Source organism: Cebus imitator, unplaced genomic scaffold (genome assembly GCF_001604975.1).
Source record: "Cebus imitator isolate Cc_AM_T3 unplaced genomic scaffold, Cebus_imitator-1.0 Scaffold11, whole genome shotgun sequence".
Taxonomy (NCBI): domain Eukaryota; kingdom Metazoa; phylum Chordata; class Mammalia; order Primates; family Cebidae; genus Cebus; species Cebus imitator.
Window position 1 is genome coordinate 7210251 of NW_016107326.1, and position 15072 is coordinate 7225322.

General features: G+C 37.0%; 1 protein-coding gene across 4 annotated transcripts in view; it reads left to right on the forward strand.

The window, feature by feature from the left end:
• LRMDA (leucine rich melanocyte differentiation associated) overlaps positions 1-15072 on the forward strand; it is a 1125425-nt gene that overhangs the window by 1015117 nt on the left and 95236 nt on the right. The gene's annotated exons all lie outside the window — the stretch shown is intronic.

The window sequence follows — 15072 nt, forward strand, 5'->3', positions numbered from 1 at the left end:
TCGTTTGTTTGCCTTTTTCATTAAACATTTTTAAAAATTAAAGTCGTGGAGGAAAATGGAATGTTACTCATGCTTCCCTAATCAACTGAATATGAAAAAGTACTAACATTTTGTCATATTGACTTCAGATCATTTTTATTAAGAAATAAAATATTTAGAAATAACTGAAATCCCTCACATTCCTCTCCCTAGACCCAGTTTCCCCAAAGCAAATGTTGTCATGCATTTAGTATGTAGCTAGTACATTATCATCCTTCTATTACATAGATATCTATACAGCTATAAACAGTATAGGGCATTGTTTTAATACCTTTAAAAATTATTATGATAGTGTTACACTATACCTTTTGACAATGTGTTTTTATTCTATCAACATTGTATTTTTGAGAATTATCTATGTTTGAGTTCACTCATTTTAACTGCTGTGCTGTACCCTATCCTATACATTTGATGCTGTTTATTCATTCCTACACAGATGATCATTTCCAAATTTTTGCTATTGTAAGCAAAGCTGCAATGCATACCGATATGTAGTCAACCCTCCATATCCATGCTTTTTCATATATGGATTCAACTCATGGATCGAAAATATATGAAAAATAATTGTGTCTGTACTGAACATGAAAGAGGCTTATTTTCTTGTCACTATTTCCTAAGTTCTACAGATAATCTTTTATGTCAAGATTGCTAATTGTGCTGCTTTTTCTTCTAAATTTAAGTTTTTCTTAATATCTTGTAACCGTGTTTATGTGTTTCTCATAATGATGTTTTATTAAGTTAAGCTAGTAACTAGTACTTCTGAAACCTAGCAGGTTAGCACACAAAAGTCTTGTGCAAAGTGAGCTATGTAATTGCGCGATTCCTTCAGTCCACTTGGTGACTCACAGATCTAGGTTTTCATCTCAAGAAAAGGCAGGTTGGAGCTGCCACATCTTACACCCACTTACTTCTGCTTTGGTTAGGTAGTGGCACATGTCAACTTCCACTCAGAGCCCTTTGGCCAGACCTGCCTTGCAGTATTTTTAGGTGCAGAGTGGTCTTTATTTACTATGCTCAGCTGAGTGGATGTGTGCCTTTAGTGTGAGAATTTAGGGTTTTCCTTAGTTATGGAAATATTCTCTGCTGTTAGCTGTTTAAATTGCTTCTCAGTATTCCTGCTGTGGCCTAATTCTGGAAATTGTATATGGTATATGTTGGAGACTCCATACTACTTAATTTCTCTCTCTCTCTCTCTCTCTCTCTCTCTCTCACTCTCACTCTCTCTCTCTCTTTTTTAACCTCATGATGTCTCAGTGCTGTACTCAGAATTATTTCCTCAGTACTGTCTTCCAGTTCACTAGTGTTCTCTTCAACCATGAAAACTGTTGGGTTAATTTCATCTATAAAGTTTTGAAATTTCAATTATACTATTTCTATATTCTAGTTTCTATATTGATTATTTTATTAGTCATTTTTCTCAATGTATGTCTTCCAGTTTACATAATCCTTTCTTATTCAAAAGGATATTATTTTTTAAGTATTTTAATGTTATTCAGAGACAATTATGTGCATTTTTTTCTGCAGTCAAATTGTCCTCTGTTGTTGAGTTTTCTGGATACCTTCTTGGTTCTGTTTTTCCTTATTGGTTTTGAATTTTAGGTTGCTTGCTCATCTAGAGTGAAAGTTATCTTTAAAAATAAATCTTTAAATATCTATCATGTTTTACAGCTTTTCAGTAGCTTCCATGTGGCTCCCTGAGAATCTCAGACCAGAAACAAATTCTATGTTAGTGGGCTGGGATTTCTGTCTCATAGATTGGGGCTATTGCAGATCCAGTACCTAGCAGCTTGTGACAAATCTGATCTGTGTGACTTGCTCTCTCCCTTCCTGTCTCACATGTACATAGTGATACAGTTCACAGCCTTATTTTTTTCTCATTTTACCCCCTCTGTTTGGGAGACCCTACGAGTTTTATGCTGAGTCAGGCTTGCAGCCCTAATTCGGTAGTGTTCAGTGACAGCCTTCTCTGCCTTTGTCTGTTTCTAACCTAGAGTTCAACAACCCCATGATTCAGCACTTTTTCCTTGATGTCTGTTTCAGTACTCTTCTGGTGTACAAGACACATCTTGTATTGGGTATAGATATAGCTTTAATTTTTTGAAATTTCAGCTAGAATTGCTTTTAGTGATGTATCAAGGAAAAGGAATTTGTAAGTTTACAATGTTATCTTGATGAGAAATCTTTTACATTCATTTTACAGAGTTTGATTGTAAAAGAATAGTTGTTCATTAACATAGATTTGGAAACTATTGAAAAGCATATAGAAAATATTTAAATAACCAAAAATACAACTGCATAAAATAATTACAGTTAACATGTCAGTGTGTTGTCATCTATGTTTTGCTTTTCACTAAATAGAATTCACACTATATATTTAGTTTAACATCCTTCTCTTTTATACCAGCCATTATAGGGTGCATTTACCATGCCATAAAATAATCTTCAAAGGCAATTTTTTTAACAGCTCCTTAATGTCCCAACATATGGAGGTACTATAAAAACATAAATCATCCAAATTTTTAATATCTCTCTTAGCATAAATTAACAAGTAATTACTTAGTAAAAGAGTATGAATATTTTTAAGGCACTTGATACATAATGAAACATTTTGATCCAAATACGCTGTTTCCAATTTACATTCCAATGGTAGCATAATCATTCTCTAGCCAGTAGGTATTTTCTCTCCAACTTTACCAGTTGGGTAGATGAAAAATGCTGCCCATTGACATGTTAGTGCTCTGAAATATTCCAGTATCTCTTTTGATATTATTTATTAAATTCTCATTCTTTAGTTGTATTTTTTTCTAAATAAGACTCTAGGTTCTTCTCCTTTTCTGGTTTTCCCAGAGAACCTATTTTAACATTTTCCATTTTTCATGATTTTTGCTTATATGCATTTTTCTTCTTTAGCCTTTTGTTGTGCCAGCTCTCTTATTTTATGACTCTTTAAGCTGATTAATTAATTAATTTTAGTTATCTCCTGTCTATTCACAGGCTTAGCTTACCTGCTTTGTTACTTCTGAATCTATATTCTGTAAGTCTTGACATGAATTTGCTTATTTTTATTCATTTCCAAAGTAGGTATAACTGATGTTTATTTAATTTCTGATTTAATATTTATTGAGGAAATCTCCAATTTATTTTAGTTTTTACTTTTATTTCTGACATTCTAGTTTTATTAAATTGAAGTTTGAGATTACAGATTTTTTTCTTTCAAGAACTTTTTCAAATATACTAAATTAATTGGTAAATTTAAAAATGCCTCAGGTATTTGAAAAGAACATATTTTCTTTTTGAAGGGTATAAGATAATATATGTATATGTAAGTTTATTTATAACTATGATACTCAAAGATTTCATTCCTTTTAATATTTGTTTAATCTGTCAGAGGCTGACAATTGTATAATATTTTTCAATTCATTATTTCTGGTAGTTACTGCTAAATAGATTTTGGTATTTGATGAATATATCATCTGTATCCTAAGTGATATGGCCTTTACATCTTCATTGCAGAGGATTCCTTTTCTCAGCCCAAAATATTATCTTCTTTTTCCAGATACTGCTTTCTGCCTTTCATGTTGTTGCCATCATTGTTTTTTGCAATTCTTTCTCACTTACTATTATTTCAGTTTTAAAATTATCCTTTAAATTTTATTTAAAGGTTTTTGGTGATCTGTATATATTTGATTTTGTAACAGCTATTAGGAAAATTTAAGGCATTTACATCTGTTGCTATAACGTATATTTGGGCTTAATTTTATAACTTTGTTTAATGCTTTCTTGCTTTTTCCTTTTTCTGGGTTTTGTCTCTTTTCATCTTAAATAGAGGTTTGGAAGGTTGAAATATTTTCATTAATTGTAGTAGTGATAATCTTTTTGTTTATAAACTATGTACTAAATCCTATATTCCTCTGTCAAACAAGAACAAGTTTCTAATAAGAAATGTAAATTAACTGGGCTTTTCTTGACTTTCTACTTCTCTGTATTTATCAGTATTTGTTCCTTTTTACCTGGTGTTAATGCTATGAATGTTTTATGATAAAATCCTGATCTTTAAAAATATGTAACCTTCCTGGACTTTGAATTTTGTTTTGTGCCCATGTTACAATCGTTCTTCATGTGCGTTCCTAAAAAGTAAATTGATTTCAAAGTTCCTTGACATTTTCTTTATAGTTTAGCTATTGCAGTCTTGCATTCTTGATTTCTGTTTTTCTTTATTAGTTGACACATATTCATTTTTCCTGTGCTTTCTCACGAAGAGAGTAAGAATGATTAATGTTTTTATGATTTTAAGCTTAGTAAAATGTCTTCCTGCAAACTTTTTACATGAACAACTAGGTCATAAACCTCTTAAGTTATAAACTTTTCTAGTCATTGCTCTGGACAAATTGTTTCATTGTCTACTGACATTTATTTGAGTTAGCAAAGAAGGGTGAGGCCAGCCTTATTTTTGCTACTTTAAAGATAAGGTTTCATTCTTCTTCTCATTTTTATAGGATCCTAAATTTATCGTTGAGATTTAAAACACAATAGAACTCCCTAATATTTCTAGTCACTAAAAAGATTATTTCACTTGGTTCCCCCTAAGCCCTTTTACCTAAAGTCTTATAAGCATATCAGACTTAAAAGGTCTTTCTTTCTCTGTGGCAATTTCGATTTTTTTAATTCTTTGGTGACAAATTATCTATTCCTGCCCCAGTAACACTTCATCTGGATCTAAATAGTCTTCCATGTCCATCAACTTCTGTTCTATTTTTTCCTCTAAATACTGAGAAATATTCTTTAAATTTTCTTCCACATTATTCTTTTACATTTTTGCAGTTTTACTTCTGTTTGTATTGCCTCAAATAATGGACTTTCACTTTACCATTGGGTTTTGGGTTTCCCTGGTTAATCCCTTAATTCAGCCAGTTTCCTAACTGTCTCTTCATTCATCTCACAATAATTTTTCCTGTGACACTCTGATTCTTTTTTACAGTGTCTGTTTTACAGAGTTTTGGGGGATAGCAAACGAGTTCTACATCTTGCTTTCGTCTCATGTAAAAATAAAATTTCAAATATATCCTCCTTATCTGCATCCACATGGAAAAGCTCCTTTCCTAGAAGGTATTGTTGTCGTTTTTTGTAGAATCCACAGTGGCAAATGTATATATGTGTTTTTCCATGTTTATTTTTGAATAGGGATTGCTCTAAGACCAACAAGCATTTTCTGTGGCATGTTCCTTCCTTCTATCCCATGCTAATTTGGTAGGGTTCTACTCTTGAAGTTTGGAGTGATGTAACTTAATTTTGGATGTCTAGGAAGAATTCTTCTGTGTGTTTCTGATTTGCATTTTTATAGATTATTATTGACAGCTGGATATTTTGACCAAGCTAGGGAGCCAGATGGGCTTTTCCTTTGAATGGTGTTGCATGTGAAGACTGTGTTCTTCAGGAAGTGCTTCCCCAATGCTCTTTTTCATTTTGATATGGAGTTTCACTCTTGTTGCTCAGGCTGGAGTGCAGTGGTGCAATCTTGGCTCACTACAACCTCTGCCTCCTCGGTTCAAGTGATTCTCCTGTCTCAGTCCCCCAAGTAGCTGGGATTACAGGAATGCGCCACCACACCGGGCTAATTTTGTATTTTTAGTAGAGACGGGGTTTCTGCATATTGGTCAGGCTGGTCTTCAACTCCAGACCTCAGGTGATCCACCTGCCTCAGCTTCCCAAAATGTTGAGATTACAGGTGTGAGCCATTGCACCCTGCCCGATGCCCTGTCTTTGCCCATTTATAATGCTCTTCTTCAAAGGAATGGCCTATCCCTAAAATCTTTCTGTATTTTTTTCATTGCCTGATTGAGGAAGAATGAAGAGAATTCTAGCCCTCTATGGCTCTGAGGTCACTAACCAGATGGCTCATCAGCATGGCCAGGAAGTGTGTAGCATCTTACGAGATGCTTTAAGTCAACTAGATTGCCTATGCCTACGTCTTATGCTCTTATTCTGCTTCTTCAAATACACCTAAGTGTGGGGGAGCATTCAATTTGGATATAGAATATAATAAATGGTAAGAAGCCCTGGAGTCTGGGTCAGGGCCTCAAGGTCCATCTGATTGCGGCGGGTTTGTGGGAAGGCCATGTGGGGTCCAGAACACTTAACTCTCTTTTAAACAAAAGACCTAATCACTTACCTGTTTCTGCTGCCCTCAAAATTTTTAAAAGTTACTGAAATGGAATAAAATTAAAACTTACCTACTGAAACTCCTTTAACAGGCAGATGGTGTGGAATTTAAAATGGGCACTGAATGGCCAAAAAAAAAAAAAAAAAAAAAAAAAGATATCCATCAGGTAAAGATGAGAACAGGAGGATATAGATGTCTGGAGAGCTAGTGCAAAGATGTGAAGTAGAAGATCTAAACGAAAGCCAGGAATAGCTGGTGTATAGTGGGCTAGTGAGAAAATGGAAAGCAGTGTCCAGGAAAGAAGAGATTTTTATGGTGGGGTAAGGAATTTGATTTAATTAAAGTGTTATTGGAAGGCCCTACGGGAGGAGGGTTTAAAAAGCTAAGTAACCTAATATCAGTTGACAGCAAAATGTTTATATATTTGTTTTATTCATTTGTACACTTGCATATTCTTTCATTCATTAAGTAAGCCCATATTTATCAAATAACCACTACATGTGATGGAGTTATATCCCAGGATTCCCAATTCCTAGTATAAGGGGTATTTCTATTATGCCATGCAACTTCTCTACTAGACAATAAATTTTGTGTGAACAGGGTCTGGACTTCTATATATTTGAATCTCCTATGATTTACACAGTACCTGACTTATGGTAGCCTCTAAATAAATATACTTGATAGATGAATGATAAGTAATATTCTATAATGTTCACAGAGGTCTCTGAAGTAGAGGAATATTTCATATTTCTAAAACACAGTCAAAGACAGTCATCAGCAGCAGTGACCAGGATTCCCCACAGGGCAGAGCTCCATAAAGTCCTTGCAAGGACTGATCAGTGGGTTGGACCCACTGACTCTTTTAATCAGGCTAAATATGCTGTCTCTTCTATGCATAGATTTGCTGGGATTTTACCATGCTGGTACCAGTGTGGCCATGTTGATAAAAAAGAGTAAAGACTAGTCTCTTTAGTTGTCAACTAAGGTTTAATGAAATCTCATGGCTAAAGCATATATAAATTCAAATAGGAGCCAAGCCCTTCACCTCTACTGTGGGTTCTGTGACATACAGAGTCTTCTCATAACATGTATTCCCAAGACTTTCAACAGTGCAACATCTGTTTTACTTTGAGGGATCTATGATAAGTATCTGCTTAGAGAAATGATCTGAACAAAACCAGGGCACATTTGTTTGCCATGCTATAGATTATCTAGTCTTACACTGTTTATGAATAAATCATGCAGGATGGATAAACCGGTAACCACAACAGCATGTTTCATACTCCATTTAAGACATAAATTGATGCATTCATATTTTTTCCTGTAGACACTAAAACATTTATGTTTTAAATAGAAGATCACATGGATTTTGATGTATCTCAGCAGTTGGATATAGATTCCAGAAACTCCTTTATTAAATTAGAGCCTAGGTGGCTGATTAAGAGTTCTAATGTTCATAACTGTACATTCAATGCATTAAGATAAGTGAGTCAAAGATAAAAATATATATGGTGTTTTATGAGAACATAAAACACATACCGATGTATATATTCTATATTTGTATGAAACATTACACTTAATCCTCAAAATTCGTTTCAAAGTTCATGTCATGAACGTTTACAGTTTCAGAAACTTTGTAAAGTCACATGGGCAATTAGTAGCAGAGTCTGAAATGAGAATCACATCTTCTCCGTCATAATCTAGTTTTCTTGCCTTACCACAAAAACTTTATCATTGATAAGTTATTCTGAAGCCACATTTGGGGCTATCACTGACATGTAATATGAAGCTAAATCTAGAACTTTAATTCCCTGGTCTGGTATACACAGTTCTTAGGATGAATCACGTAGATGGAGGAGAAAGATAACACAAAACGTTGATCTTTGGGTGATTGCATTGAGGATTCTGATCTCTATTGACAAGCTGAAGGTTGGAATTGAACTAAAAAGAGTCATTAATCATATACTTCCATAGTTAAAGCAGCAGTGTCTGCATTGTATGTTCTTTTGTTGTTTAATGCAGACTCCCAAAAAAGGCAGATTTTGGTCACTCCAAGGCTGCATCATTCTTCGTACCAACTTGGCTATCCTAAAACAAGCAAAACAACCAAACAGAGAATCAAGAAATAGTAAATAAACATTCTTAAAACCCACACGTTACTTTAAACATAAGGACAAAAAAATGACCCAGTGAGAATTGGAGGTGATTTTGGTCTGCATTTGCTCAGCTAGAGCAAGGTGTTCTCACCCACCTCCCGTCCCGCCTCCGACTTTGACTTCTTTTTTATTTGTATTTTCCATTTCCTTTCCTTGGGCCAGATGTGTGGATTCCCCTGTTGTGCCCAATGACAGAATAGACTTTTCTGGAAACTGCCAGGACTATTTGTAATCTCTTGGCTTTACAGAGGTCTCATATGCTGAGAAGGACAAATTCTGATGTTTCACAGCAACAGGAAGAGGGTTAGGGATGTTGAGAGGACAGTTTGGGTGGAGTTTTCACATATGTTTCTCTTTGATGGAGAATCCAGGGCAGGGATCTGGTTTGACAGGGGCCGAGTTGTATTTCTGCTCTCTTTATTCCATGTGACTTGAGAGAGCAACCACAATGAGTACAGAGTTTTAGCTTGGAGCATGACTTCCTCCTCCTAGAATGCCAGAGTTGGAGAGGCCATTAAAGGTCAACTTCCCATAAAATTAATTTTAGATGAAATCTGCAGGAGAGAGTAAGAGCCTCTGTTTATAGAAGAAATTATCTCCTAGAATCTAAAACTGTCAGCTTCCCATTGGACAAACATCTATGGCCGTCCAGAATTGGTGAATATCATAGAAAGAAGGTGCAGGAAGGCGTTAAAGGACATTAATTTAACTTCTCACTTAACACACAAATTCCTTGATTAGAAATGGAAAATATAAGATATGTTTATGTCACTGAATTGGCGTGAAATTCTGAAGGTTGTAAAATGCTGTTTTTCCTCAAGGCCAAAATAGGTGAATCCTGAGCTTGGCTGGTCACTTCTTCCCGCAAGGTCCCACAGTAAGAGTATGCATCAGTGATGATCCCTGATAGGATAAGATTTTGATACTAGCCAGGGCCTTTAGGAATACGCTCCAATAAAAACACTGATGGGCTAGGATGAATGTCACAGGAGGCTCCTTAACTTAGCTTAGGCTAACTTAAGGGTCTATGCTAGAGCCAAAGCAGGCCAAAAGGTTTGTCCTTCTTGTGTTCACCTCCAAATTCAGATTGTGAATCTGATCACTTCTCTGTGAGACAAGGCCTTACACACCAGTTAACAGCAGATGAAAGCACAAGAATTAGAGCTTGTAACCCACCGTCTGGCATGGATATGTGTAGGGGAAGTGGCAGGGGATCAGAGGGCATATGACAAGGGTAGGCATATCTTCTCTGGATCATCCTACTTAGTTATGTGGGAGAGGAGAAAGCCCCTGAATAGTGGAAGGAAATGCCCCAAGGGATATACTCTGTTGTTACTGTGACTGTGTGGTAGAGTTGGGAAGAAAGGAATCTTGAAGTGCCACATCAACTTGTATAGGCCCTATAATTCCAACCGTGTGCACCACAGTGAAGAAAAGGTATTCTATGCTGGCCAACCCTGCTAACATTTAACCTCTTCCTCCTTAGGGGTTGGGTTGCAGGGCTCGAGAAAGGGTTTGAGTATCCCTCAGAGAACATCCCCTTGCACAGCATCCCTACCCAAAAATAGTCATACAGTCTCCACTTTGTTCCTGGTGTCATCTAAAATAAGGAACAATAAATAGCCAGATTAAATCCCAGCATTATGGTTTGAGCAAGGGCCTGGCTTGTAGAGTGGGGTGTGTTGAGGTCATTTTCCCACTATTTTTACTTAACTCACCAAATATGTTCTGTAATTGGGCATAACCCAGCAAAATGTTCTACTCTAAAGTTTTATCATGGAGGCCAAAGAGCATGTTCAATGTCCGCAAGGTTCTCAAAGGAAATAGAAAGTAGTGGGAGGGCAGGTCCTGAGCTGGGGTTTCCCCAGTGACTACAAAAGCATTCGCAGAGGACCACGTGATGTGGTACCAGAGCACATGACTCAGATGTCCTTTGAAAAGCTGTATTTGCTCAGGATGATGGCTAAGAAAAATGTCTTATGCTCTTTAAGAAAAGAGTCACTTTCACGTGAGGTGGTCCTTCATTTTTATAAGATAGCTACTGAAAGAAAGTGTTCATTTTATTTGTGCAGACCAAAGAGTAGGCCTTCTGAGAAAGTTGCACTCTTTAAAAAAAAAAAAAAAAAGCATTTCAGATAAAAGCCTGAGATGAGGATTTCAGATTTTAAAACTTGAAGTAAAAATCAGCACTCCGATGTGCCCAGCCTGTCTTTTCTACCTTCCCATTGTTACGAGATTTTCTTTTCCAGCTCTTGAAGGAAGATTTTCATTCTTCCATGTCACCTCCTTCTTCCCTTCTTTTTTATTTTTTGGGGGCCTGAAATGTTAATGCTGCAACACAAAACTTGGTTGAAATTCCGACTGTTTTAATTCTTGCCTTAATTCACTGAGGTTAAGTTGAAGATATGATGTGGAGTGTTGGTTTTTTTAAATTGTAGTCTTAGCCATAACTCCAACTTCCAATATTTTCTGCAGTTCCATGGATGTCCGGGAATAGTCAGAGTCACATTTCATTGTCTCTAAGAATTGTCTTGACCCTGTCTTTAGCATTCCTTCAGGTTTCTCTTTACTACAGATCAGGAAAGTAGTTGGTGATAGTCTCCCGTTAGGAGAGAGCATTCAGGGTTTTAGTTTCAACTTTTCAAAGTTTAATGCTTTTCCATTTTCTTTTCTCTGTGTCAGCCTTAGGAAGAGTAATATACAGTTGATCTTCAGTAATCCCTGATTCTGTGTTTGCAAATTTGCCTGCTTAGTAGAATTTGTAGCCGCAAGTCAATATTCATGACACACTTTCTCAGCCATTCATAGACATGCACAAAGCAGTGAAAATGCTGAGTGGCCCATGCGTGTGTTTCCAGCTGAGGCTGAACAAGGCGACCCTGCTTGTTTCAGCTCTCAGACTGAATGCGAATGTCTTTCTAATGGACTACTTAGCACTATGCTCTTCACATGTTTGCTTTTCTTTGGTGACTTTGTGGTTTAAAGTGGTCTCCAAGTATAGTGCTGAAGTTCTGTAGAGTACTCCTAAGCCCAAGAAGGCCATGATGTGCCCTGTAGAGAAAATCCATGTGTTAGATAAGCTTTCTTCAAGCATGAATTATCGTGCTATGGGCCATGAGTTCAACATCAATGAATCAACAAAATACCTTAAATAAGTTTTCTTAAACAGAAATACAGAAACAACAAGGTTATGTCTCAATCAGTTGACAAAAACGTTATGACCAGAAGCTTTCAGGAACCTAACTCTGTATCTTCCTTAGGAGCAACAGTTAAGTATTTGCTAATTCAGTGTTTGCAGAGACTTTAAAGGCTATAGCTGCTGCAAATGGCAAAAGTCAACTGTAATCATTTACTAAGTGTCAGCTGTAATGATGAAGATAGATATTCTAGACTTAATATGCTAGGAGGGATGTGCATGCCTTATATACTCTATGGACATGTTACAGTAAGGGAAATGTGAGGGTTCTCCCTCAGCCTGGAACTCCTTTAACAAGCCAGATAGACATGCATCATTTTTTAGGCCGTTTCACATGGATTAAAGCTTATTTTCTTTTACACTCCTAGAGCTTTCAANAAAAAAAAAAAAAAAAGCCTGGGTGTTTAGTTTTAGTTTTAAAAAAATTGGCCTCACTGCTCACTGTTTTGTGTATATTTGCAGTCTGAACACCCATAGAGGGGAGTCACCCCTCTCTTCCAGACAAGTGTTAGTTGTTGAATTTTATGTGAAATCTTGACATCGCAATAAATCTCTGAACCTGAACCAGCCCTCATTGGATATTTAATACTGTTTTCATTTCCAATACTAATCAATCTTGGAAGAATGTGCCATTATTTTGTAGTTACATATAAACATTTAGGTGAATATAAAATGGCTTTTTGATAGCCTACGTGCAGGCAAGTTTATTGATACTTTTCTCAAATTCTGTTTGATTGATTGATTTAGTCATCCTACTGTTATGGATGTGGAGTAGAACTGACGTGACATTTTTTATTTCCTGGCAGTGGTACGTGTGGATGAATGGGATATGGGGATGCTTAAGCTCTGTCTCTTGGATGCGAGCAGTATCAGGGCCTGATCAGCCCATCTCCTATCTTTAAGGAATGACCTAAACTCTGTTTCACATCAGACCCAGTTTGGAAGACCACACAGGCCATTGCACTGTTGTATCATTCATGTGGGAAACCCAGCTGCACAGGAGCCACAGGAATCTCCACTATGTATTACTTTGGATTACAGTGTATTATTTTGTTTTATTCTCATTTTTTAAGGAGGTCCCTAATAGGCACCTTAGGAAACTCTCAAAATATATTAATAAGATTTGGCATTTGATGCACAGATACTCATAAGGCCATTTTCCTCAGTCTGCAAGTCCAGTCTGAGACTTTGCAACCTTTCTGTCTTCTGATTGTTAATTCCAAGTGTCATTACAAAATAGCACTAAGAAGTCAGTAAAATGTGACGGTTTTTCTCAAGCCTCTGCTAAAAGCATAGCCAGATGCACATTTCTTATTCCTTTTGGTAAATAGATTCAGATTTGGTATGATTCAACGAACTAAAAAATATCCCCTGCTCAAAGCTTGTCTATGCCTGCTAATTGCATGAAGCTTAACAGATCCTCTACACACAGCACCAAATAAGGGCTGGCTGGAAATCAAAACCTCCTTGCCAAGCACTTTGGATTTTCCAAAGGAACTGTAATGTTCCTGGAGATGTTTATTAATGGAAATGGGGAACTTTGTGGACCAGGGTGAAGTCCCAGAGATTGATAGCCTGTTACTAGTGTTTATTATTTTTGACTGCAGGTTTTGAAAGCTTTTCCTCCTATCCTCCCTAAAAGGAACTTTCTCCATCACTTGGGACTGGAAGTGGGGGCGGGGTTTAGTACCTCATGGAGCAATCCAAAATAGACACACAGAATGTTAATAAGCCCAGGATTTTGCCCTCTGTTTTGTATTGCTCTGCCCCAAAATGCAAAAACCTAATTAGTGCATCCAGAGAAGCGTTAAATGGATTTCATGCTGTTTAATAAATGCTTTACGTGCTTTGGTGCCACTGAGAAATGTGTGGTTGAGTGAGGGTGGGAATAGGGAGAGGAAATGGTTGCTGTAAATGCTTCCTACCAATGTCAGACACTTTATGGTGAGCATCAGAGAGGTGTGTTTATTACTCAGATGCTTCAACTTTCACTCAAATTTTCCTCCTTTTGGCTAGCTTGCCATTTTCCTTTTGGATATTTTTTTTTCCTACCAGACATCATCTCCTAAGGCTCAATGCGCAATTGTCTACACTCAGAACAATCAGAAATTGTGAGTGATGGATGTGCACTGAGTGCCTACTGTGTGATGAGCCCAGAATGGGATATGGGTATTAGAAGATGCGGCTGTTGCCTCTGGAGAGCTTATGTCCTTTTGGGGAACACAGAACACTATATCCCATTTTTAAGGTAGAGCCTTAGTCTGATGTTCAAAGCCCTCCATAATTTGTCCCCTATTTAGTGACTGGCCTGTGATATCGCCCCTAGAGGCTAGTCTTTATTGTCTTCCACATCGTTCAGTAGTTGTGAGACTTTGCTGCACAGCAGAATTGCCAGGAGAGCTTTGAAAAAGCCCCAGTGTTCACGTTGCACCCTCTGTAAGTGCTTTGATACCTTTAACCTGCATCAGGATCACCCAGAGGACATGTGGAAACACACATTGCTGGGCTCCACACCCAGCATTTCTAAGTTAGCAGGCAGAGGGCTCTAAAATTTTGAATTTCTAGAAATTATTGCCAATGCTGCTAGTCTAAAATCACACTTGAGAAGGATTGACCTCCATTGGTTAAATCAGGATTGTTGTGTGGCTTCAGTATTTATGTATATTTTTCTGATGATTCCAGCATGCGGGCAAGACTGAGATTTGTGTTCTACACCTTCTTTCATGTACATGATAGAGACAGGTGATCACGTACCATAAATTCCTCTGATATTTTCCATGATTTGGCTTTTCTTCTCTGACTAGACAGTAAAAGTCATAGCAAGAACCGTGCATCTTTACCTTTTCTTGATTCTCTCAGGGTGCCCAGCCCAGGTTGGCCACACAGAAGTATAACTTCAATGGTGTTAACCAAGGAAGCTTAGAAGGGTATATGGGAAGCATTGTAGATACCACCAGCACTTTTCATTTTCCTACTCTCTAAAACCTCTAAAGAAAGTTCTTTCCCTCTATTTGTGGACTCTAAGATGCACTGCAGAGCTACTGTCCCTCTCCTCTTCCCTCTACAGGGAGGGTGCATTTTTAGCCTTTTCTTTTAAAGAAAGCAATTGCAAAGAATACTGTATTCATACATAAAACCCGCATTCACATCCTGGTTCTAATGTTTCTTCTTGTATGATCTTGGGGACATTACTTAGCATTTTCAAGTCCCCGTTTCTTCATAAATAAAATAGGGACAAGAATATCTCTTTCACAGACTTCTGGAAATTAAATGAGTTTGTGCTTAAAACAGTTGTAAGGACAATATAAAACACAAAGGCTCTGTAGGCCTTTAGTTTATAACCATATTTTAGCAAACACACATTTTTCCTGGAAATATAATGGAAGTGCTCTTGGGCTATGGGAAGTGGCAAGGGGAGATGAGTAAATGTTTGTGCTGCATCCTGACCTCGTGATACATGATGTGAAATGTCTAGGTATGCCATGAAGAACCAAAGTCCTGCAAAACAGAAAATCCCCAGT